This window comes from Puma concolor, chromosome D1 (assembly GCF_028749965.1).
Source record: "Puma concolor isolate L17-30 chromosome D1, mPumCon1.1.hap2, whole genome shotgun sequence".
Lineage (NCBI taxonomy): Eukaryota > Metazoa > Chordata > Mammalia > Carnivora > Felidae > Puma > Puma concolor.
The window spans coordinates 18,752,699-18,777,979 of NC_141676.1; the positions used below are offsets into that span (position 1 = coordinate 18,752,699).

The following is a 25,281-nucleotide window of genomic DNA, read 5'->3' on the forward strand; positions in this document are numbered from 1 at the left end:
CTATAAGCAAAGAAAGGCACAGAAGGGTGAAGGAGCTTGTCCCCAGTCACTGGTATGTTGACCAGCAAGGGCAGAATTCAGGCCACCTAACCCCTTAGGCCACCCCATCTTCTCCGGGAGGCAGCTGGGGCGGGGGGTGGGGCTCAGATGTTAGAACAGGAGCCAGCAGCCCCATGACTGGCAGGCAGTTTGGCCAATCCGGGAAGCCCCAGAGGCTCCCCGGGGATCTCCTGAGGGAGAAGGTGCCCAGAACCAGTGGCACACTGGCCGACATCCAAGGGTGCAAAGTCTCTCTTCCCTGTAAGGTACAGACATTTCCCCCTCAAAGCGACACGGAGAAGACGGGTAGCCCCAAGAAGATCTGGGGGTCACAGTCCAGCCTGAGAACATGCCCAGGTGGCTCTGCGACGGGGTGTGGCAGCAACATCAGGGAGCTCCCAGAGTTGCTCAGATACTGCCTCTGCCAACACGTGGCCACAGGGAAGGGACTTCTAGGTCCTCGTTCTCCTCACCTACAGAGTGAGGGGCCTGACTGAACCCACTGCTGTAAACGGATAGGTCAGTACCTCGTAGGGCCAGGGCTCCCTGGGCCTGTGTCAATCGGTACTTGTGGAAGAGGTGAGGGTTTCATTTGCAGATGAAGTTGAAGAGAATGTTATGCTTCCTGGTGTATACTTTCTGTAAACACTGGAGGGTCTGCCCACGCCTCCCGGCAAGCGTGTACGGACGGCCGGCGACACAAGGGAATGACACGAATGCGCGTTTTATTGGAAAATTCCAGAGCAGTCTCCGACAGCTGTCTGGGCAGTAGGTAGGAGGGACTGTTTTATGTTATACTTTATAGCAGGTAAATTGACCATTTCTACACAACCACAATTTAAATTGACCAAATACACCATTTTACGCCAAACCAATTTGTACTGTGAGATTACTGGGCTGATATTTTACCAACGCCTACTCATCCTTCCAGACTGACTTCAGAAATCACCTCCAGGAAGACGCCTCTACCCCAGCCTGCCTTGTCTCTACCACCGTAGTCACCTAGTCCCTGTCAACACAGATTGCTGGTTAGCCACGCCCCCTCTCCGCTTCCTTCCAATAGCTTCGGATACTGGATTCGTTGTTCCAAGAACAGGTTCCGGCGTTAGAGGGCCTGCCTGGGTTTGAATGTAATTCTCTCATCTCCCAGCTGTGTGATCTTGAACAGCTGACTTAACCTCTCTGAGCGTCACCTTACTCATTTTTGAAAGGAGGAAAATGAAACCCATTTGGAAGCTTTGTCCGGAGATTAAATTAGATAATGTGGATAAAATGCCTGGCATATGGTAGGCTTTCAATAAATGGAGGTTACCACGAGAATTCATGATGCTGTATGGTAATTGTCTACTTCATTGTCCATCTCCCCTGTGAACCGTGATACTTTGAGGGGAAAGACTATGTATTACTTATGAGAACAAAGTAGGCTCCCAGCAAATGTTGCAGAATCAAAGATGGAATGGGTGGCTGGACAGAGCCACGGATGGGGGTTGGCGGTGGGAGGATGCAGGGATAACTCGGGGGCTGGATGGATGGAAGGATGATGGACAGATGGATGGAGGGATGGGTGGAGGGGAGAATGGAGGGATGGTGAAGTGAGGAGGGACTTCCCCATAAAACACCTGGACTTCCAAGCGCTCAGCCACCTGAAAGGGGTCTGATACCCACGGCCCCTGAGTCAGCGGGGACTGTCGTTAGACCTCCTCTGTCCTCATCCAAGGGGTGGGGTGGGGGTTTTGTGGGGCGAGCTCCCTGAGCCAGCTCTGGGTGCCAGGACCCACCGCCAAGGCTCCTTCACTTTCCCCGAAGCCCCCTGGGTACAGGAAGCAGGACTGGGAAAGAGCTGGTGTCTTCGTGAGCACCACTGTCCGTGTGGGGCACCTGAGAATTTGCTCTCGTAGGGTAGGAGGCTCGGTCTGTTCCCCACCTGAGGACGGGGGGGGCAGGGGCCCTCCAGCCTGACCCTGGAACACGCATGTCCCCAAACGGCCTCGTGGAAAACAGTTACGTGACGGAGCGGCACCTGCAGGCCCAGAGTGGGGAGGTGCGGGTTCGGTGCCCACTCTGGTGGGACACGGGGTACCGGACCCAGCACGGTGACCGCCCTCCCTGGGCCCGCCTCCTCACCTGTGCGATGCCGGGCTGGAACCAGATCAGCGTTTCCTGGAGTGGCGCCTCACAATGAGTCCTGGAAGACGCGCTGTTAAGAACAGAAGGTTTGCTGTCACCGAGTCTGTAAAGTGCCACTTCTCCCTGAGAGCCACCACACATTAGGCTGTTAACATCCTCAAGATCGCCGCGGCAAACACTGCTGAACTGAAACCATTTTTCACTTAATAGCCCTCAAGGCCACACGGAGCACGTCTTAGGAAATGCCAGACCAGAGGCGCCTGCTCAGGGGCCGGCGCTAAGGATTCTAAGTGCTGCAGGGTTCGGGGGCCAGGGATGGGGTGGGGATGGCCTTTCCACCCAACAGCTGTCCCAGGCCAAACACCTAAAAGCCACACCCACCCACACTCCCTCTCCCTCCTCCCCCTCATCCCGCAGCCTGAAGGTGTCTCCTCTAGTCCCACACCTCACCCAGCCCAAATCTCACCTCCTGCTTGGACCAGTGCAGCTGTCTGCTGGTCACAGGCTCCACTCCTGTCCTCCCCCATCCCTCATCCACGCTGCAGGAAGGGGTTTGAAAACTGTAAACCAGACCTTGTCACTCCCCTGCCTGCAGCCCTGTAACCTTGACGTAGCCAACATGTCCCCTATAAAATCCAGCCTCTTAGGCAGCAGGCGGGGCCCCGTCTGGTTTGCCCTGCCCCTCCCCTGTCCTCAGCACCGCACGCCTTGGCCCTCCCCATACACGCGCTCATTCCTAAGGCCACTCTTTTCTGTGACTTGGTACACTAGGTCCTTGCCTGCTTCAGAGCCTTTGTCCTGGTGGTTCCCCCAAAGCTCCCGGCTGGTTCCTCCACTTCCTATAGGTCAAGTTCCCTCCTCCCTGAGGCCTTCCCTGAACACCTCATCTGCACAGCAGAATCCAAACATGCCAACATCCAGCCCCCGTCCCTGCCCCAACCAAGTTGCCCAAATCTCAGGTTGGGGTGAGGGGGTCTCGCCTGCTGACTGTAAGGAACAGCACCCTGGACACTGGGGTCTATCACATGGCCTGCTCACCGCAGTTAGCTTATTGGTTCACTTAGTGCGTCTAGAGCCCCCATTAGAACACGGCTCCTTCAGGGGAGGGCTGTGTCTGTCTCGCTCACCCCGGATCCCAGAGCCTGGAGCAGGGCCTAGTACGTGCTAAGCGCTCGGTATGTATTTGCAGGAAGAAGGAAGGGGAAGGGGGTGTCTGGGGAGCTCAGGAAAGATTTCTCAGAGGAGATGAGACAAACCAACTTTGATCCTGCACCTGGAGGTTTCTGGTCCTTAAGAATGACGTTGTTGGTTCATGGGAAGGGGAGGCTGTTTACTCCCAAGAATGGATTTTAATCTCCTCTAGGTCAGAAAAGCTGGGAGCCCTATCCCTAGATGCAGATGGGCAGGCGCGTGCTTTCCCTGGGTCACTCACCCTGGAAAGCCAAGAGGTTCGTACTTCGCCCATCTCCCAACTGGCTTAGGGCAGTGGTCCCCAATCTCGGCTGTGTGTAGAATCACCCTGGACGCTGTACAGCTTGCTCGTGCCTGCAAGCTGTATCCTGATTAAATTGGTCTGGGTTACAGTCCAGACTACAAGGTCTTTTAAGTTTCCAGGGGATGTTAATGTGTGGAGACCCACTTCCATCGGCCTGGTCCCCAGCGTGGCCTGGTCCCTCTGCTCCCAGTGCGACGCAGGCAGGCCTGCGGGCCCTGGGGCAGCAGGGCCTGGCTGGGGAGAATCTCACACGCAGCTCCCTGTACCTCTGCTCCTCTTGCTAGAGGCTCACGCCACCCCTCCCCCACACGACACCGGGGTGACTTATCCCAGGAGGAATATCTGTTCTGCAGGAGATCTTCCAGATCCCCGCATTTCCCAGAGGGGATGGAGACAGCAAGAGCTCACAAGTCACACAGCAAGATCAGGGCTGACGCACAGGGAGGACTTGGACATCCCCAGGCCACCCGCTGCCTGTCCTGGCTCCCCGGGCCTTCTGCATAGACAGGTATAGGACAGTCGCACGGCAGCCCTTCGTTCCCACCCCCGAGCGGCCTCATATGCCTCAGCTCAGCCACATCGCCTTGGGAAACACTACAGAGCTGCCTCTGTCAGCAGATGGGCATAGTAAACGTACCCGCCCCACACAGGTATGAAGACGAACCACAGTCAGGTTCATGCATAGTAGGGCTCAGTCTGTGCTGGGCACCCTGGCCATCCCTCCCGCCCTCCCTGCCTGAAGATGCCAAATCTGCGCATCGCAGCCAGCTATGTGCCCTTGAGCAATCACTTCACCACGGTGCCTCAGCTTTCCCACTTGTAAAATGGACTGACTAATGGATTATGGCAAGGCTTCCAGGAGCTAATATCTGTAAAGTGCCTGGCCCCCAGGAAGTGTCAAATAAATGCTATCAAATTACAACAATGATGATTACTACCCAGAGTCGTTGATTTCCTGACCAACAGTCCAAAGCGCTCTCGCCGGGGGTGGGGGGGGGGGGGCGCGAGGGGGCTGGATCCAGCCTCCAAATGTATGCCTGGCCTGGGGGCCTCCGTGCCAGAGGATGACCGCTGCTGCTCCTGGCAAGAGGGTAGGGGTTAAACAGGGCAGGGCAGGGCTGGGCCGGCCAAGGAACAGGGCCTCCGACCTGAGCACGGGCGGTGCCTCTGTCTCTGAGCCTCCGGCAGTGTCTCAGAGGCCTGAGGCCTGGAGGCCCAGCCAGTTTGGTGAGTTGACAACTGATCTCACCTGATCTCACCAGGAACTCAGAGAAAGCCTGGCCTGGCTGTTCGTTTCTGGAAACCGGCCTAGCCTGCGGGCTCTCCACCTGCAAGCTAGTCCTCAGCCACTCAGCTCCCCAGTTCTCTGGACTTTGTCCTGGTCATCCACGAAAAGAGGCTGGTCACAGGTGGCTGTGTTTGTTTTCATGCGGGGCAGGTGATGTGTTTCCTGAAACCTCGGCTGGCTCCGGGGGCTGGCTTTTTGACCTCTGCACGATCTTATTTTTCATTCCCCAATCTTCCCTTTTGTTGTTGTTGTTGTTAAAAGAGAAAAGAAAAAGTATAATAGGCCGTTTCTCTGGGCAACAGGAAAATCACAAGGCCATAGAACGTGATTAGGCTCATGTTTCCTTTAAGACCTGAGTCTGAATCCCAGCTCTGCTTCCAACTAGCTGTGTGACCTTGAGCAAGGGGATTGCAGAACCTCTCCGAGCCTTCCCATCTCATCTCTAACACGGGGGTACGAATGCCACCACCTCCGCCATCCCGGGTCAGAAGACACTCAGATCAGACCCTCCCAGGAATCACAGGATCTTAGAGCCCCAGGCCCTCCTGTTTGTCTTACAGATACGGAACCCGCTTCTGCTGCACCATCCCATGAGCCCAGGTGACGGGTCCTCTCCTAAGGACCTTAACGCCTGGAGCTGGGACTGACTCCTGGCATTTGGGGGAAGAAGGCCAGGGGCACCCCAGGAACACAGGCAGCCACCACGCCTGGCCGGACTGTGGCACAGGAGTAACAGCACCTTATAGTTTGTATCATACCATTCCCACTGTCTCTTATTTAATCTCTGTAACGAACCCCACAGAGATACTGTCATACCCATTTAATAGATAAGGAAACTGAGTCTCAGGCGTTCAGTGACCCGCCCAAGGCCACACAAGTAAGTGGCTAAGCTCCCTCCTCCTCACCTGCTGCTGAAGTGAATGAAGTAGATGGTGGAGCCAGCTCAGCCCACCCTTCTGCACCCCTGCCTGCCTGCCCCTCATCCCGCCACGGCTCCAAGGCTGCTTCTTGGCTTCCTGTCAGGAAGGAAAAGATCAGCCCCACCAATCCTGGCCAGAGCGTTCTTTCAGCGTGGCTGATGAGGCTGACAGATGTGGCCCTTCCTACGAGGCTCTGCTCTGAAACCCAAGCAATGAGACCGGCAGGCCATTAGCATGAGGAGGACGAGGCCACTTTACAGACGGTACGACACCAAGAAGCGAAGCGCAGACACCTTGAGTCTTCCAGCCTCCCCACCTGGCACCGTGCAGCCAAAGGCTCAAACTGAGGCTGAACCATAGCCTCTGACCTCTCCCTCTCCATGGCTCCCTTTCTGGACTGTTTTTGGCCTTCTTAGCAGGCTACTTGGGCCCCATGCAGACCCTGCCCCCTCCCAATGCTGGTCCTAGGGCTTATATATTTTGACTCGCAGTGCCAGAAGGATGCCTTTGACATCACCTACTTTGTCCCCATTTCTCAGATGAAGAGACAGAGGCCCAGAGAGGACTATGAATCCCCACCCTTCTGGGGAATGTGTGTGCTCAGTATGTATGGTGGGGGAAGGGAGGGGATTGGTTAGAGCCATCTCCTTCCCAACCTGTTTCACATAACGATACACATAGAGAAGTATCTGTTTGGTCCCTGGGGTGGATAGAGAGGAATGCTCCTGGTCTGAGTTGACCAGCCCAGGGCTCTGTCCCCATGGGCTGAGAAGATAACCAACCATCTGAACACATTGGGGACATTCACCACATCGGCTGGGAAGCCCTAACTTGGAGGAATATTTAGAACTCTCTGAGAGGCTATCCAAGAGCCTCAGATTCGAGGGCCCCTAACAGGAAGACCCAGATGGGCCCTCAGAATTTAGCCACCTTCCGAGGACCCCTCCTCATCCCCGTGGCAGAGGACAGAACAATGAACCAGGTCATAGTATGGCCTCTGAATTGAGAGAGACCTAAATTCCAATCCCACTTCACAGAGCTGTGTGACTTTTGGCAAGTTGCCTACCCACCTTGAGCCTCAGTGTCCTCATCTGTAAAATGGGGCTATCAAGCCTTGGCCGGGGAAATGGTGGGATCAGCTTGCCAAACGCTCGGATGCAAGCACACAGAGACGGGGGGCTGTGGGAAGAGTCAGGCGAAATGACTCCCCTCCTCACACGGCAGGAGGAGGGTGTGCACGAAAACTGTCCCTTGAGACGTAGGACACACACGGCTTCCCGCAAACTGCCCCAGGAAGGTTCCTGTCCCCGCGAACCTGAAACAGACATCGGGCAGAGGGAAGACCGATGGATGGCATGAGCGTTTACGGAAGCATCTCCGAGCGAGCGGTGCTTCGCTAACCTCAGCCAATCAACCCCATGCCGCTCGGTGAGGCGGAAAGCGTGGCTTCGTCATCCTGGGTTATCAGCGGGGGCCCAGGAAGGTGGTGGCCCTTGCCCTTGTCACATGAGCTTTGTGTTCCAGACCCCCCAACCCTGGAGTCCAGGGTCCTGCCTACTTTGTGGCCCGAGGGGCGGCCCTCCCGGGGGCTCCCACGTGGCCGTCTCCGCTCAGAGTTTGCGTCCTGCACCGAGCCCACTGCAGGTCATTGAATCTCCGACTCCAGGCAGGCCCTGAGCCGGACACGGGGAGGAAGGAGGAGACCCCCCCTGCCCTCAGGGAGTGCCCCGTTTGGCGGATGTGAATGGGAGCAATCACACACCAACGTCATCTTAAAGCGGCACCCAGCCAATACTAACCAAAGCTAACATTTTTGCAGTTACCTGTCACCAGCAATCATGCCAAGCGCTCCACATGGCTCAGTGCACCCTGGCGATGACCCGATGAGGTGGCTTCTGCTTTTACCTCCATTTTATGGAGGGAGAAACTGAGGCTCGGGGTGGGAAAGGGACTTGCCCAAGGTGACACAGGCCGTAAAGCTGGGAGTTGAACCCCACCAGTCCGACCCTTCGCTGTCATCTACACTGCCTGCAGAAACAAAGTTACAAACGATAGCCAACTAAAATAGCTTCACCAAGGCCTAACCCAAGTTCACTGGGTTTTACAGTCTGGCCTCCCAACCAACTGAAGACATTCTGGAACCACACTCGAGAGCCAGGGACCAGCTCGCACACCCATCACAGAGCCTGGAGGCAGGCGGTTAGCAAAGGGTTAACCTCTGCGTCAGGGCTGGGGTTCCTAAGACTCTGAGGCTGGGTGCTAAGTGTGCCCTAGGGAGGCAATTAGGGAGAAGGAAGGGACCCCACATGGCATCAGGCAGGCTCTTTGGTCACAGCATCCTGTCCCTAGGCACTGGGTTCAGGAAGAAAGAAAAAAGGCAGCAGAGATGCTACCTCCTCCAGGCAGCCTTCCCAGAACATTCTCCTGCACAGACTCTTTCAGGGGCTGTCTGGCAGCCCTAATTATCTCGGCATGAGGAGTTAGGGTGGGCATCAGACAGCCATGGGGTCAAACCCTAGCTCTGTCTACTCCTAACTGCCACTAAACTTTTCTGAGCCTCAGTTCCCTCATCTGTAAAATGGCCTAATACCTCCCACCTCCCAAGGCTACAGTTCTCAGCGCCTCTAGGCCTGAGAGGCATTCTGGCTCCAGGGATATTTGATGGGAAGAGCCAGGGACAGACACGGGGGCGGGGTGAATGAGACGCAGTCCAGGAAAAGTGCTGCGCACACGGGTACGGGGACCGTCTCTCTCATGGGTCCTTGGGGGGAGACACAGAAAAGATGGGGCCAAGGGTGGAGCGCAGGAGCAGGTCTCGAACCCCAAGAGCTCTGGGGGGATGGGGGTCTTCCTGGCTGGGACCCAACTAAAGTGGCTCAGGCCAGGAGAGAAGGGAAGAGCGGGGCTCTCTGCCTTTTCCTTCAGTCCTTCCCCTCCCTGCCTCTTCCCCTGTGTATCTGTCCCTATTTCCCCCCGTGGCTTCCTCTGAGCTTCGCCCTGGCCCCTGTCTCTCCCTGTGTCCAAGACCAGCTCTCAAGCCTCCTTCTCGCGCATCCTTCCTCCTTAGAGCCTCTGACGTCCGGAATGTCCAGGGCAACCTCACCAGCGTACAGGCCCCCGGCTCCAGCCTAGCCAGCCTTCCCCATAGCAGGTCCCAGCTCCAGCAAGGAGCGGCCTGGGGAAATCCGTTTCCACAGTCAGCTGTAGGCATCCGGGACCTCCGAGCCTGGGATGAAGGGCTGTACCTCCCATGTGGTGGGTGGAACCCAAGCCCCAGGTTCCCGGGCAGGGTGGTGGCCATGTAGGCAGCCCAGACACCCGACAGCCGGGGCACAGCCTGTTATGGCTCTATTCCCAGGGACAGAGAGCCCTAGGCCTGGGCAGAGCCAGCCAGGGTGGCCTTGGGTCTCGGTACCTCCAGAGACCTTCTGGCTTCAGAGGTACTTGGTGGGTAGGCAGAGGTAGACTGGTGGGGGGGTGTTGCTGGGCGGGACAGGGGAGAGGTAAGGAAAGCGAGACAGAGAATGACAGGGACAGAGGGAGGGACACAGATCCTAGGTGAAGGGAGCCTTCTGTGCATCCAGGACTCCAGCCCTCTCTGGTCTGCACAGGAAGTCCCCAGGGAAGCCTAAGGCAAAACCCAGCCAGGAATGAAGGCCCTGCTTACCCAAGCAGAATCCCACCCCAGCTCGGCCTCCCCCTACCCACTCCCCACCATCTCCTCTAGCCAACAGCCCGCCTCCCCTGTGGCCTCCCTGAGACTGGCGCCCTCCAGTTCTTACCCGCACTGTCCTTCCCCCACCGGCCATTAACAATGGCCCATCCCCTCCCCAGAACATTCTCCTCAGCCTTGGCCTCCCCCAGATTCTGGGAGCACCAGGCAGAGCCATGGCCGGAAACTGCCCCCTCTGAGATTCCCCTTCTGAGAAGTCTGGGTCTGTATCACCAGAGGGGATACTAGAGGCACTCACAGACCCCGAAGATTGCTGAAGCAGGCAGAGGACATGACCTCAGCCTGCAGTGGCTAAGCCAAAATGAGCACCCAGGTCCCAAACAGCCCCACGGAGTTCCCCAACTTGAGCCCTCAGGGCCCTGGGGAAGGGGAAGAAGAAAGGAACAGAGCCCAACCTGGGCTACCCTCTACCTTCTAATCACAGCTCTTCCTTAAACCTTACTTTCCCTATCTGTGCGGTGGGGTAGGCCCTATGCCGGCTCCCGGATCTCCTGGGGCAGGCATCTAGGACCCTTCACCCTGGAGACCTCCACCTCCTCTCAACCGGGCTCCCCATTCCCGGTGGGCATGTCTCTGCAAGGCAAAATGTAGCCAAGACTGCGAACACCGTGGATGGGGGAATGGGGCTGGGTGGAGAGGTCGTGAGTCCCAGCAGCGGGCCTGGGCAAGCCCCCTTCCTTCTCTAGGATAATAACAGTTCATTCCTGCCTTACAGGGAGGTGGGGGGGGTTGAGGAATAAAAATGCTCTCGCACAATAAAGGGAAGCGTGTGATTACTATCACGGTGAGAAGGTCCCATGTGCAGACATACAGGCGTGGAAAGGAAGCTGTGTAGCAGTATAGAAGGGGATCTGTGTCCCCAGTGGGCCCCAGGGCCAGGCTTGGAATTCCAAGAATTGTGAGCATAGGGACCTGCTGGCGGGGGGAGGGGGGGGCGCACCACCTCGGTCTCAGACAGTCAGGTGGGGCCTCTGGCCCGCTCCCCTAGACAGGCTACTGCCCCCGGGCAACCCAGCACACCAGGCCAGGAGCCAAGAACTCAACGGCCTGGTGAGCCTCCGGGTGTCCAGAGGGGAAGGGGACCGTTCATGCTGCACCAGGAAAACAGACAGGTAAATGAGCCATGCTGGGCTCATGAGAGGCAGCCCTCAGGGCTTCGGGTCACCTGGATTCCCACCCCTACCCTACCGGGAAGGCTCCAGGGTGATCCTGAGAACGTAGAAGGTAGAAGTAACCCTTTTCTGAAGATTAGGAAACAGGCTCTAGGAGGGATTATGTCCAGGGTCACAACTTAGAACCGGCAGAGCCTGGTTAAACACATTTATGTTTGGGGGCACCTGGGTGGCTCAGTCGGTTAAACATCCAGCTTGGGCTCAGCTCATGTTCTCACAGTTGATGAGTTCGAGCCCCGCGTCAGGCCCTGTGCTCACAGCTCAGGGCCTGGAGCCTGCTTCGGATTCTGTGTCTCCCTCTCTCTGCCCCTGCCCTGCTCGTGCTCTGTCTCTCAAAAATAAACGTTAAAAAAAAAAAACCCTTTTTTTTAAAAAAAAAAAACCACATTTATGTGTGCAGCTGATTCTGTCCCTCTGCCCAATCCTTCCTCGGTTATCAGCCTAGAACACCCCCTAGCTAGAGCAGATACAGCGCAGGCCTTAGATCAAGGCCCAACCAGATACGGGCTCAAACGTGTTAGGTGGGTGGAGGCAGAATGAAGCCCAAGCTGACTGCAGGGGAGGGGAGGGGTGGGGAAGCAGAGGCATTTCCTGAGCACCTCAACCCCAACAGACGTCAGTGGTGGTAGGTACTTTGCACGCTTTATCTCATGCAAGCTTCACAAGTGTCAGTGAGAAAAGTAGCTTTATTTTTAAGAGAAGGGAGCCAGAGGTCAGAGAAGATAGGGAACTTGCTCAAGGTCACCAAGTGTGAGAGCCACAAGTGTGAGGCTGACCCTGAGGGGGTCGGCCATGCCCGGCCCACCCAGACCCAGCACCCTGAGCCCTGCCAGCCTGGTAGACCCTTCAGGGGCTCGGACCTACAGCAGCCACAGCCCCTGGTCTCATGGCCTCAGGGAAGAGTTAACTAACCCGCTTAATTAGCTCACCCACTGGGCAGAACCCAAGACAGCCGAGTTGGCTTGGCCAGAGCACATGGCTGGCCCCAGAGAGGTAGGTGGCTGGAGCTGGGCCTAGAAGGATGAGGAAGACTTGAGTCGGGGGACAGGGGAGGAGGTGAGGGCATCCGGGCAGAACTGCAGGGCCCAGACACCATTGTGTGGGAGTCTGGAAAATTCTGTACTGTGCAGAAGTACAGGAGGGCAGGCACAATCCCCAGGGGAAGCCAGGAGCTGAGGTAGGAGGGACAGCCGGGCCGGACCCCACCTCCCTCCATCAGCAGGGGCCCCAAATGGCCAGGCAGGAGACGGTAACAGGGACAGCCCGAACCACTCCATCTTCCCTCCGCAGGCTCCTGGCCCAGAGCGAGGATCCCAGTCCAGTCCTTTCCTAGAGCCCCTTGTACCCAAGAGCCACCAGCCCAGGGAAGAGCCCTGGGATGCCCAATGCTGAGGCAGAGAATAGAGAGGAGGCCAGAGTCCTCTCTCCTTACTAAGGAGACAGCTCAGGGTGACAGACCAGGCTCAGGATGGGGAGCAAGGCAACACAGCTTTAAGTCCTGCCCCAGCGCTCCGTCGCTGTAGGATCCCCGGGCATCTCACTCGCAGCCTGTCATTATCTATAAAATGGGCTCAGAAATAATACCCTCCCTGCACACTTTACAGGATGTTGGGAGGTCTGCAGGAGTAAGTACGTGAGAAAATGTCCACTGCTAAAAGCTATAAAGCGTAAGGTATCATTAGCAGAAATGAGAACCCCCTGAGGAGGGGAGTGACTTCCCCAGGGTCACACAGCCAGACGGTAACAAAGCGCCATTTGAACTGGGTCTCCCGATGGTGAGGCCGGGGCCCTCCCAGGGCGAGACACCGAATTCCAGGGCAGCTGTGCCCCTTGGGCCGACCCTCTTTGCAGGAGTCGTGGGTAGGGCATAGGCTGTCCCCCAGCTGTACTGGTCCAGGACCCACCACTACTCTAGACGAGGGGGCCCAGCCTTGGAGTTCGGGATCGAAAGCCCAGCTCTGTGCCTTTCAGCTGTGACTCTGGCCAAGCTGCTACGACCCTCCATTCCCCCATCTGTACAATGGGGGCTGGCAGGGGGATGACTGATACATGGCTGCACAGTGTCCAGGGCAGGCCCGGCACATATTAGATGCTCGACAGAGGAGGGTTCTCTCCTCGTCCTCTGCTGTGCCTGCCAGGGGGTGGTCGGGCACACGTTTCCGTGGCTTCCCAGAAAAATGTCCAGAACAATAACTGGGAATATAAACTGGTTGGAGAACACTAGATCTTAGAAGAAGATCATGTTACTGAATGGCTAGTGGGTAGGGGTTTGCGGGGGGGGGGGGGGGGTGTGGATAAAAAGTACAGCAAGACCCTGGCTCAGAGACAGTGTGGACAAACCTGCCCTCCAAGCCCCCTCACCTGGGGTCCCCTGGGGCAGGCACAGTGTTCAGGGAAGGTACCTCTTGCTCTGCCCCAGACCGGCAGGAGAGAAGCCCAGAGTGTGTGATACACTGTAGGGGGTGGGGAGGGGTGTTGTAGGGGAGCAGGGAGAGGTGACAAGGACAGGGTTCCTGTATTGGTGCCCCTGCTGACTTTCAGGGCACCCTTGGACATATTAGGTTGCCTGTCAGAGCCTGTTTTCCTTTCTGTGAAATGGGGATGGCGATAAACATCTTATCCTCCTGCACATAAATATATAAATAGCACATGCTGGAAAAGGTGACTGGGGTGGAGGCAGGCAGAATGTGAGTTCAGGCCTCACACAAGCCTTTACTAAACAGGACAAGGTTCCTACTGTCGGCAGGACCAGGAGCTGAGACTCACCACACAGCCTCCCCTACTCCATGGATTCTCAAATTCTAATTCCCAGACCAGCATCTCCTAGCAACATATTAGCAATGCAACATTCCCAGGCTGCAACTCAGACCAATGGAATCAGAAAGCCTTGTGGGTATGATCTGTGCTTTACCAAACCTTCCAGGAGATTCTGCCACATGTCAGAGTTTGAGAACCACTGGACCCCTCCCTGACCCAACTCCTACTCCAGACGAGCGTCCTCCCACAGGTTCCTCTTCCCATTCCCTGGCTCCCGGAAGGCTGTTGGGAAGGAAGGAGTCACCATGGAGAAAGGTCATTAAATAGTAAAGAGATCTCATAATTAGTTAATGACACCACAGGCTCCTGGAAAGGAGACAGGAAGAGGGTCAAAAGTCAGACTACGGTTGAAGAGGAAAAGCTCCCCCATATCTGTCTTTCTCTTTCTGTCTCTTACACACACACACACACACACACAGAACCAGCCTCCTTCCTTCCATGCACTTGCTCCCTAGCACCCACAGACACAGTGCCCTCTCTCTCCGGTAGTGCTGGAGCTAAGTGTTTGGGGGGGGGGGGGTTACATTCTGGTGGGTATTGGGGAAAGGGCTTATGGTCCTCAGACCATGAGTTTAAAACCCACCTGACTCGAAACCACTTCTAGGAATTCACTCCGCAGAGAGCATTAGGTTTGAGCGCAAGATATACGTAGGGACAAAGTGGCCACTATAGCAATGTGGAAGCTAATGAAAAATTCAAAATGGCCTAAATGTGCAACAGCAGGAGAATGCTCAACTGGGTCATGGTAGATCCACGGGGTGTGTTGCTATGGAGCGGGGAAACAGGCTGCGGAAGAATATTGAATAACATGGAAAAATCCTCCCTCTACTCTGCTAACCTAAAGTGGCGACACAGGACGTGGTCCCTATGGTTTAATCCCGATTGTGTGTGTGTGGACACCAAACTACCCCCAGTGCTGCTTTCCGAGTTGTTATTGCCTCCTTTGCATCTATTCTCTAACTTCCAAGTTTTTCCACAAAAATTATGTCTTCAATAATTATAAAGCCTGTGTGTGTGTGTGTGTGTGTGTGTGTGTGTGTGTGTGTATGCCCATTTGGTTCAGATGGAGACGATGTTTTTTGAACAGTTGACAGAAATATCTCCTTCCTACACCAGAACCACTGGCCTGGGGCCACCTCTGCTGCAAGGGGGACTTGGTCTCCCCTAGGGAGTGTCCACATTCCAGGCGGACATCATCCCAATGAGCATGATCAGGACCATGAGTGGAATCTAAGGGAGGCTGGGTTTGTTCAAATTCTATACCCTATGTTTTAAAAGTCACATCTGTGCAGAGATGACAGTTAGTGGGTTCTCCCAGCCTTGAGGTATGCAAACAAAGACTGGATGCTGTCCACTAGACCGGGCAGGTAGATTGACTCGATGAACCACAGACATGCCCACAAGACCACAATCCCATTAATGCAGGCACAAGCCCCTAACTTTGCCCTCCACTCTAAGCCAGGAACCCTCAAGTCAAAGCTGGGCTCAGACAGTCCGATCGAGGACTAAGCACATGGAAGCCGGAGGCCCTCTTGGCCCTCAGAGCTCCAAACAGTCCTGGAAAGCTCCTTTACGTCAGATCAGAGATCTCAGTCTCCGGGGAGGAGGACTCTGTCATTTATCAATAGGAGTGGCAGGAGCAGCCTTCATTCATAACCACCTTCATCAGTCTCTGGCTTTTACTGAGGGTGCATTCTGCACCGGGCCCACCACTAAGCATTTCACCCATATCCATTACTTCATTTAATCCTCCCAAGGGCAAGCCGTGGTAGACACACCACTATTGTTACCCAGCTCACAGATCAGGAAACCACGGTTCTGAGCGGTTGAGACACTTGCCCAAAGGTGAGCAGATGGTGGGAAGAAGAGCTGGCCCCGTACCTAAGCCCCCTGCTTGCAGCTCGTCCCCAAGGGATTTGATGCACGGTTTGCAAAACCAGCTACACAGTCTCCCGGCAAACGAGGAGCCTGCTGCTCAACCGTGCCAGGAGCGGGTGTGAGGCAGAGAGAAAGGAGATCAGAGGATCTTTCCGAGAGCCTCTAAATGCCCAGCGCGAGTAGACGACACACCCTCCCTGCCCCAGCTGCTCCTCCGTTATGTGTTCAAGAGCGGTCAGGGAGGTGGGTTGTCTTTGCAAAACCACAGTGACCCAAGGACTAGCCACCCACTCACGTCTGCAAGGACCTCAGACAAATCAATCCTCCCCCACCCCCACGGAGTTTCTATTTTCTCTATACACCAGGACATCTCATCAGGTCCCACCGCAAAAACATTCTGATAAACCGTCTCTCCTAAAACAGCGGGAAAATGATTTTCCAACTGTAGCAGAATTATTCATTGTTACCATTATTATAAGCAACGACAAATTAACACTTCGTGAGCACTTGCTGAATACCCAGCATCATTCAAAGAGCCTTATGCTTATCAGGGGAACGAACATTCCCCTCTCCACTTGTTTCTCCGTGGAGGGACCTCTACCGGGAGAACACCCCTGGTCTGGCTCTGCCCCCTCCTTTACTTCCGGACCCCAACAGCGGCTTATGTGATTGGCTCATCTAGGAGACACGCTGGGCGTGCTCTCTGTGGGGTCCCGCCTCCCCCAGAGCCAGGCTGCCTGCATGAAGCCTTCCATCTGGGTTGCCCTCTGTACTACCACCGGCTCCTCGCAGGGAGGTTGGCCCCTGTCCAGCGTTGCCTGTGACCAGACAGGTAACTCTGCCAGCTCGAGGGCAGACGGTTAGCAGGCCCTCTGGGCCCCAGATCGAAAGCCACGTTCTCCGGCTAGCCTTCTCAGTAATGACACTTCCGTGTGGAGCTCCCATTTTTGTCATCTGTTTTCATTTGGTTCCAAATTCAGGAGAAGCGGGGTTCGCTCTAAAACCTCAACATGTGTTAAGCTCCTGCCCTGATTAGCTATTGCTACTCTCATCCCTAGTCTACACATGAGGAAATTAAGCCCTCTGGTGTCGGCTGTTGAAAAGTTTCCTAAACAAGCATCAGTCAGAGCGTATCGCCCGCGATGGAAGCCGGAGGACACGCCCATGCATAGCAGACTCTTCTCTCCCAGGCTCTGGGGCCCTCCACAAACACTCCATCTGTCTTCTGAGGCCTGACAAATATATACTCAACTTCAGACCAAACCCACCCCCTTTGGGGGGGAAAAAAATGACATATATAGAATTTATTAACAACAAAGACCTGAATTGGACCCCAAGTTCAACTGATACATTTTTGTTTAACTATGTATAGCAGGTTCTTTGATAGCTGTATTGTATAAGTGTGTTCCTTCTTTCCGGAGCATAAAAACATGGAAGTCGTTGCAGACGATTCAGAAAATGGGGAAAAGTAAAATAAATAAATAAATAAATAAATAAATAAAGGTCTGTAACCTGATCTGTATAATCCCATTGTTATGTGAGTATTCAAACGTACTTTTCCATCCACTTTTCAGCCTTGAGTACAGTCGTGGGATGGGGCGGGGGTGGGGGGGTGGGGGGGGTGTAGCCCTAGCATTCTGTGTCTGCAGTGCCTCCTTGATGGCATCCGGGACTCGCCCACCCACAGTGGCTGTCCCGGTGCAGGAGAATGGGCTGGGCACCCAGAGTCCTCTTTCTGAATAAAACCCTACAAGCGCCCACCGTGACTCTGCATGTGCCTCACTCGCGAAAGCCAAATGCAGCAAATGCAGGGTAATAGTTAACAGTTAACCCCATGACGGGCTGTAACTCGCCCAGGGTCACGTGGCAGGTAGAGGACGGGCTGGGATCAGAACCCAGGTCTCCTGATCTCCAGACTCAGGCTATTCGTCGAGCTTTCCTGCTCCCCCCCCCCCCCCAACATTGAAATCCTGCTTCCTATTGATAATAGCACCACTAACAAAACGAGCTGATATATATACAGCACCTACTATGTGCCGGGCACACATCATAAGCGCTTCACATACATTAATTCAGATCATTCTCAACAACCCTATGAAGTGAGTACTATCATGATCCCCACTGTAGATGCTTAAACTGATGCACAGAGGGGCTAAACACTTGCCCAAGGTCACGGCCAGCCGGTAAGCGGCAGGGCCAGGAATCATGCTCAGGCACTTTGGTTTGTGACATTGCTTATGGTTCCTTCCCAACTCGCGCCAAGCCCAGCTCGACCCCAGGCAGGCTTCTGGAGCACTTACTGCCCGAAGAATTAGGAAACCTGCCCGGAAGATCACCTCCCTGGACAAAGTCGTTCTGCAACTCCACAGCGAAGCCAGGATCTGAACCCAGACTCCCTAACACCCAGACTCTGACGCTTTGTCCACGTTCCTGCATTGGCTCTATAAGCCTAGGTCCAGAAACAGATCACCCCTCAACACAGCAAGGAAAGTCAGGCACAGGACCCAAAGAAGAGCCAGAAGCCCCCCCCCCCCCCCCCGTGGGGAAAGAAGCCAGAGGAGAGTGAGGTGCCTCCCAGAGTTGCACAGCTCATGGCCTGCAAAGATGCTGTCACAGATGGCCTCCCAGAGGGCCCCTCTCCTCCCCCAGCCCCGAGTCCGTGCCCTCACAGGGGAACAGCATTTTACCCCAATAACTGCTGACTTGAAAGCACCTTTTCTGGCTGAGTCAGGGTTCACCAAGGGCCAAAGTGGCCCCTTCACTACTGGAGCTGGAGGAAGTCGGGCTGTTCCCCTCTCAGGAGGGGAAAGGCCAGGCCTCACAAGGGAAGCTGAAGCCCTGACGGAAGCCATCCCATGCCAGCCAAACCGATCTCGCCTCCCTGGACCCGGGCTCCAGGATCGAGAGGGGCGGGGGCAGGGGGCGGCTGTGCAGGCATCCAAACCCTGCTTCCCGGCTCCACCTTTGCCAGGCAGCCACCAAGGATCTGGCACCGAGCTGGGTCCTGCTGGGCCACCCCAAGGAGAATCACTTACTTATTCATTCAACCATCACTTCCTGACAGCCTGCTGTGTGCCAGGCCTTGTGCCAGGAGTCAAGGATACAGAGATGGACAGGGCGGTCCCTTCCTGGGAGGGTTCACAGAGACACTCCAGATGCCACAAAACAGCACGAAGAGGAAAGTACTCAGTGTAGACAAGCACGGGGTGGTGGGGGGCGGGAGGTGTAGGGAAAGGAAGGGCTTAGAGAAAATCTGCCCCCCATCTTCGGACCTGTTTACCCTCAGAAAGCTTAGAGTGCCACTGGGGAGGCGCATGCTTTTGGCCTCATTTCATGCTATGAGGTCATTACCATTACCCAATTCACAGATTCAGAAACTGAGGCTCAGAAAGGGTCACAAAGCCAGCAAGGGGCAGAGCCAAGACTCTAGCTCCAAAGTCCAGCTTTTGGCCACCCTGTTCTACTATCTCCCTAATCTGCAGACAGACAGAAGGTAGGAAGGTTGCTTCCGGTGGGGGAAGCAAGGGAGGGAGGTGGGCCCAACTCTTGCATGTGTGAGAGCCGTCTCCCAGGTCCTCGCTATATGGAGACGGGGGCGGGGGGGGGGGGGCGCGTGTGCATGTGCTCACATGTGCCCTACTTTACAAACACAGATCCCAGGCTACAGAACTTCCTAAAAGCCAAGTAAAGGATGGGTCACCAGCACAGAAGGGAAGGAAGCCCAGAGAGAGAAAGAACTTATCAGAGGTCACGCAGCCGGTAACCAAAGGAGCTGGAACGAAATCTAAGAACCAGAATACAGGCCTCTTCCCTCTCCTCAGCTGTGTCTCCAAGTCAGCACAGAGTGAATCAGCGCTGACAGGAAAACCATAGTGTAGGGGGAACCCCAGGTGTGAGTCAGGAACCCGCCAGTCCCCAGACGGCAACTGGGCCTGTGACATAGGCCCCGAGCCTGTGGTTGGCCACCTCGCAGGCAGCATCGGGGGACGAGGGCGGGAGGAAAGCAACGCACACCACACTGCAGGCCGTGTTTACCTCTGGGCTTCCCTCCTGGCTCCTCACATCCAGTCTTAGAGGAGGGGAAGCTGGTGGGCAGGGCAGTTCCTGCTGAGATTAAACAGAACCCCCCCCCCCCAGCCCTGGCCCCATCCTGTCCCACGGAGGGGCTCAGGCTCTCGGAGCCAACTCCTGACTGTTTGATGCTCTTGATTAAGTCATAACCGCCCCCTCGGAGCTTCCCATGCGGTGGAGGAAGTGGGTATAACGGTTTGGAGCCAGGGGTCAAGGCCAAGGCAAAACCCGGGGGTGCCAGCTGGCCCCAGATGCTCCAAATCCAAAAGAATGCTCAGGGCTTGGCTGCGGTCTTCAGGTGGACTGGGGTTGGGTCCCCAGGGTGGGGAAGAGTGAGGAGGAGGTGGGGGAGCTTCCAGGCGGTGGCTCACACGTCTGTCTGAAGCTTCGAGAGAGGGGACTGCCCCATATTGCAGAAACTTCACAAGAGCCAACCAAAATTCAGCGCCCCCCCCCCCCCCCACACACACACGCGGGAAATGTGTCCCCACTGGCTAACCTCTCACCCCAGCCCTCCTGGACTGCAGCTAGGAGGGAGAGAGCCACGGGCACTTCTTCCCATCGATCTTGCTCTCACACCCACCGCTGATGGGTGCAAGCTCCTACCACTTGGCCCAGATGCCTCCCCCGTGGGCAAGCACAGGGCCTCCCTGGGCGGCTCCCTCCCTATCACTCTGTAGCATGTTATCACCCTCCCCAGCACCTCTGAGCCCCTGCTGTGCACCAGGGTCTACGCTGGACGGGGAAACCAAGCAAAAGAGGGCATCCATAGGGACCCTTTCTCCTCTTCCCACGTGACCCTGGCTCCCCTCCCACCCCTTTGACGGTGCCCCTTCTTTCACGCCCAGCTCCTTCCCCATCACCACAGCCATCAGATCCTTCTCCCTTGACTCCTGGGGTCCCTCACCCCAGCACATCAAGCAAGGCTGCCTTTCCTAAAGAGCCCCTCTGATTATGTCACTCCCTGGCTCAAAAACCTTCAGTGGCTCTCACCTTCTACAAACCAGATCTAAACATTTCACCTTGACATTGAAGGCCTTCCGTGAGTTGACCCAACCTACCACCCCCCCCTTCACATCCCCGCACGATTCCAACTCTTCAGCCAGACTGATCAACGCAGCGATTTCTTAAAAATTCCGTGAACCCACTGACCTCCTGGACTTTGCCAAGGTATTTTCCTCTGCCCAAAACTTTCACTGGCGCTGCTGAAACCTTCCCAATCCTGAAGACCCACCCAAAACTCCACCTCCTCCATGAAAGTTCCCAGTAATACTTTCTTCATTTATCTCTTATCAGAGTCACTGGTGTCCCTTCCCAGACCGTAAACAACTAAGGATGGGGGCAATGTGTCATCCTTCATCATTCGTCATGTGAGCTGGAGGGGTAGTGGGGAAGGCTTTCCAGTATTTGCTTACTAAGTTCTGTTTGAGACCAACGTCTTCTCCTCCGCCATGGGCTCCACCTACTGACCCTCTTCCTCCCACCACACCACACTCTAATCTTATGCCGTTCACATGCTTGGACAGGGGAGTCTGTGGCCCCAAGTCGATCCAAACCCAACCAGGACTTGGGAGCCCAGTGTCTCGCTGCTTCTAAGCACCCTCCCCTCCCCTAGACACAGACACTGTCTCCTCCATGCAGTGCAGCCTTCAATCAGCCTCCGTCCCATACTACCTTCTAGCTGGTTCCAAAGTGTAGGGCTCATCTCCCCAGGACATTCAGGGAGTCGACATGCAGCACCCCCAGTCTCCTTCGGTGCCCAGCCCTGATCAAACAGTTTATGGGACGCCTGGGTGGCTCAGTCGGTTAAGCATCTGACTCTTTGATTTCAGCTCAGGTCATGATCTCGAGGTTTGTGAGTTTGAGCCCCGCTTTGGGCTCCGCCTAACAGTGCGGAGCCTGCTTGGGATTCTCCCTCTCTGTCCCTCCCCTGCTCTCTCTCAAAAGGAATAAAATAAACTTCAAAAAAATCTTAAAAAAAAAAAAAAAAAGCAACAGGTAACACACTAACCCTCACTCTCACCCCAAGCCAAGTGTGCAATGGAACAGCTGGATTCCAAACACTAGAGCAATAGACTCATGAAATCTCATCTGGCACCAAGCCCTGGATGTGAGTTATCTTCCCCAGCAGGAGCATGGTGGGGGTGGGGAAGCCCTCATTGTCAGCAACTCAAAATGAGGGCAGAGCCCAGGTCTGGCTAGGTCACCTCTGTATCTCCTAGCTCCATCTAACATATAGTAGGTGCTCAGTAAACATTTTGGGGTTTATTGAACTGGACAACCACCAACCTCAAGCACTATTGCAGAAAACTCAGCCACTCTTTGGTCCAGATGACACACTCCCCAAACCTGAAATGGACAAAGTGATGCGGATGGCAGGTGGCAATTTCTGGCTCTCACAAGGTCAGGAGGGGCTGCAGCCGGGATCCGGCCCTCCAAAACCAGGCTCGTTCCTCGGCAGGAAGCCAGCCCATCATCACCTGCCCATCTGCATCAGGGCAGCTGTCATACAGTGAGGCCTCGCTGGGTGCCTGGTGCCTTGCTAAACACTGTGTACACATTATTCTATTTAGTCTTTGCTGCTGCTGTTGGGTACTGTCGTTACTCACATTTTACAGATGAGGAAACTGAAGCTTGGAGGAGAATGGAATCCTAGCCAGTTTGGTCCCAGAGCCTAAGATCTTGACCACTGAACTAGACTGCCCAGCTACCACAGCCGTGGCACAGATCTACTACCGCCAGGAACAGAAATCCAAGAACTAACCTTGAGCATGCAGCAGCAAGAGCCCTGGGCCGGGGGCTTGACTCTGGGCCCACAGTTTGGTGGGGCTTTCCCTTCTTTTCCCCACTCACCCTGGTAAGAACTTGTCCCCTGGTTTCCAGCCAGGGCCTCCCAGGCCAGCTCACCTGGAAATGCCCCAGGAGGGTGACAAAAGCCCCACCGAGGTTCTGGTCTGAAGCTTACTGGGATCTCAGCGCTGGGGGGAAGGGGAGACTGAAATTTCCCTGATTTAGGCTGCTTCCCAGGGCTTGTGGGCTCAAGGGCCATGCGAAGAACTCGTGTGATCTTCAAAGTAATTCGCTTAACGCTCCAGGAGAGTTCACCTGGCTCCGTGCTGCTGGGCAGGGAGAGAAACTGCAGTTGGGCAGCGTTGTGAACACCCTTCGCCGAACTGCAGGCTGCTCTCACCTGCCAGCCCGCACCTTCCAGGGTTTTTGTGAGAAAGGGCAACAAGGAGCACCTGGTTCAACCTCCTCGGTTTACTGAGCCCGTTAAGTCCCGACCCGGCTGCGGGGTCGGGCCCGGGGCCACACTGCGGGTACGTGGCGGAGCTGGAGTCCTGGGGGGTCAGGACTCGGAGACTTTATGCTCCCTTTCACCCACCAGCTGCCTCCGTAGCCCTATCTGTCACTTGTTCCGAGAAAGCTGCCCGAGCGGGCTCTGGAAGTGGGAACGAAAACTAACTTTGCTATTGTTTGTCCGGCCGGCCTCCCCCCTGCCCCTTCTCACCGGCTGGCTTTGCTTTCTGCTCGGCGCTGCAAGCCGCAAGCCCCTCGCCGTCCGACTGCGCAGCCCTGGACTCAGTCTCTCTTCGGTCCCCCTCCCGGCGGCCGTCGGGGATGGCTGCGGCGGGGCCAGGCCCCGCCCTCCTAGAGGGCACGCCCCCTGCCCTGCTCCCGGGCCCCACGGGAATGTAGTCGGCCCCGGGCCAGATCCGGCTCCGCCCACCAGGCCTCCGGTGCTGCCGCCCAGCCCCGCCCTGCGGGGGGTGGGCCCGTCTCTTGCCCCGCCCCTCCCCGTTATGGCCTCCCTAATTCAGCCCTGTAGCTCCGCCCCCCGGGCCCGCCTCCTCGACCCTGTCCTCTGCGCCCGGAGGAGGCCTGCCTCCCAACCTTGAAAGGCGAGCGCGGGAGCCCGGCTGGTGGGAAGGCCCAACACAGCGCTGCCTAACCGTCCCGCCCCTCCTCGGCCTTCCTCAGCTGTCCCCGCCCCCGCCCCCCCCCCCCCAGACCCTACCGCCACCCCGCCTGAGTCACGATCTCCTCTCGGCCTACCCCAGCCCCCTTGGGCGAGGCGCCCCCTCCCCAGGCACGCCTTTCCCCGCCTCAGCGCCTCCCTAATCCTGTTCTGCCCTGCCAACCTCAACCTGGGGCGGGCCGGCCTCGGGCCCCCAAGCTGGCATTCCAGGGCGGGTGCGTCCGGGTGCGACCGGGGACGGCGTGGGAGCGGTTTGCGTTCCAAGTCCGAGCCTTTATCAGCAGGCGACCTGGGCCCAGGCACTTTTTGAAAATACTAACAACTACTACCGACTGGACTCTTGCCAGGGGCCGGGCTCTATGCCAAGCCCTGTTAAAAGGACTGGCCCTTAAATTCTCACAACCCTCTGCGATGGTAGCTTGTTGCTCCATTTTACCGACGGACGACCTGAGGTTTAGAGAAAGGAAGTCGTGGCCTCCGAGTCTCGCGCTGGAGGTGAGCAGGATCCGGCTGCAAGCCCTGAATCACAAGCCTGATACTGCCCCAGCTTGCCTGGACTGGCCCCTGGAGAAGTGGCCTTGGCCAGCCAGCTGTTGGGGCTGTGTTCAGCAGGCTGCCTGAGGTGAGGGAGGAGGCGTGGGTTGATGAGGCGGGTAGCAGGAGGGGCTGCTGGCCTGAGCCCCAGAAGCTGGTTTTCTCCCTTAAGAAGTGACTCAGAATTAAGAAGGGCTGCAAAGATCTCCAGATGGCTGTGGTGCCCTGACCTGCATCCCAGCCTCTGCACTCCCAGACCCCAGGGGCCAGCCTCGGGCAGGTTTCCTACTTATGACCGGGACCATTCACCTTGCAGCTGACAAAGCTCTTTAACTCCCATTATCTCATTGGCATCTCACAAGGACGCCATTATGGGGAAGGTATGATTATGCCGGGTTTTGCATGGGTGGAGTTAGGGTGGGGAGCTGGATCCCAGCCCAGCACGGTGGTTCCCAAAGCATGGTCCTTAGACCTCCAGCAATAGCAGTGGTGTCTGGGAATTTGTTAGCCATGCGTGTTTGGGAGCCCCATCCCAGGCCTACTGAATGAGAAACTCTGGGAGAGGAGCCTAGCAGTTTGTTTTAACAAGGCCTCCAGGTGATTTTGAATCACAAGCAAGTTGGAGAATCACCGTTGGGCACACTGGTGAAGAAATTAGGGTGCTCTGAGAGTCACAAAGGCCTGGTAGCGTCCTGGGAGCCTTGCGACCCAAGGCAAGGTAAGGTCCTGAACTCTGGGAGAAACGTGTACAAGGGGAATAATGATAATAATACCAGTCTTGAGGGTGGCTGCTGGGGATTAAACGTGCTGGCGTTCACGAAATGTTTGCCCACTCTTGGACACCGTGCATGCTCAGTAAATGTTCTCTTTCCAGTAAAAAGTCTCCTTTATAGAATCTCCACACCAAGTCAAGGGATTGGGGCGAAAGAATCTTTAAGGCCAACAGGGTCCCACTTTGTTGTCTTTGCCACAAAGGGACACCATCATTCCTGCGAGGGGCCAACAGCTTAACAGGTTCCCAGATGATGTCGACACAGCTGGTCCAGGGCTCACATCTTCAGAACCACTGTGCTTTTCTGTCTTGCACTGGGCTCCTGGCCAACCCTTGAAAATGGGCGTGAAACACCCTCCTCTTCCACCCTGTTCCCAGTCCCCTCCCCTGAAGCTGGGGGTGCTTGTGATGGTGATTGGCAGTTGGCAAAACAGCTGGGATCACATCAGCCCCTCC

General features: G+C 56.0%; 1 protein-coding gene across 5 annotated transcripts in view; it reads right to left on the reverse strand.

The window, feature by feature from the left end:
- CD82 (CD82 molecule) overlaps positions 1-23,194 on the reverse strand; it is a 48,566-nt gene extending 25,372 nt beyond the window's left edge. Inside the window, exons 1-3 of one of the 5 annotated variants that reach the window (XM_086677628.1) lie at positions 23,052-23,163; positions 6,940-7,184; positions 2,164-2,236 (exon numbers count right to left, since the gene is read on the reverse strand). The gene's annotated coding sequence lies outside the window, so the exon portion shown is untranslated. Of the gene's footprint in view, positions 1-2,163; positions 2,353-4,910; positions 4,936-6,939; positions 7,185-23,051 lie in introns of those variants that run through there. The other 4 variants (XM_086677624.1, XM_086677627.1, XM_086677626.1 and 1 more) reach the window with 4 other exon arrangements.
- Between the last annotated feature and the right edge of the window lie 2,087 nt (positions 23,195-25,281).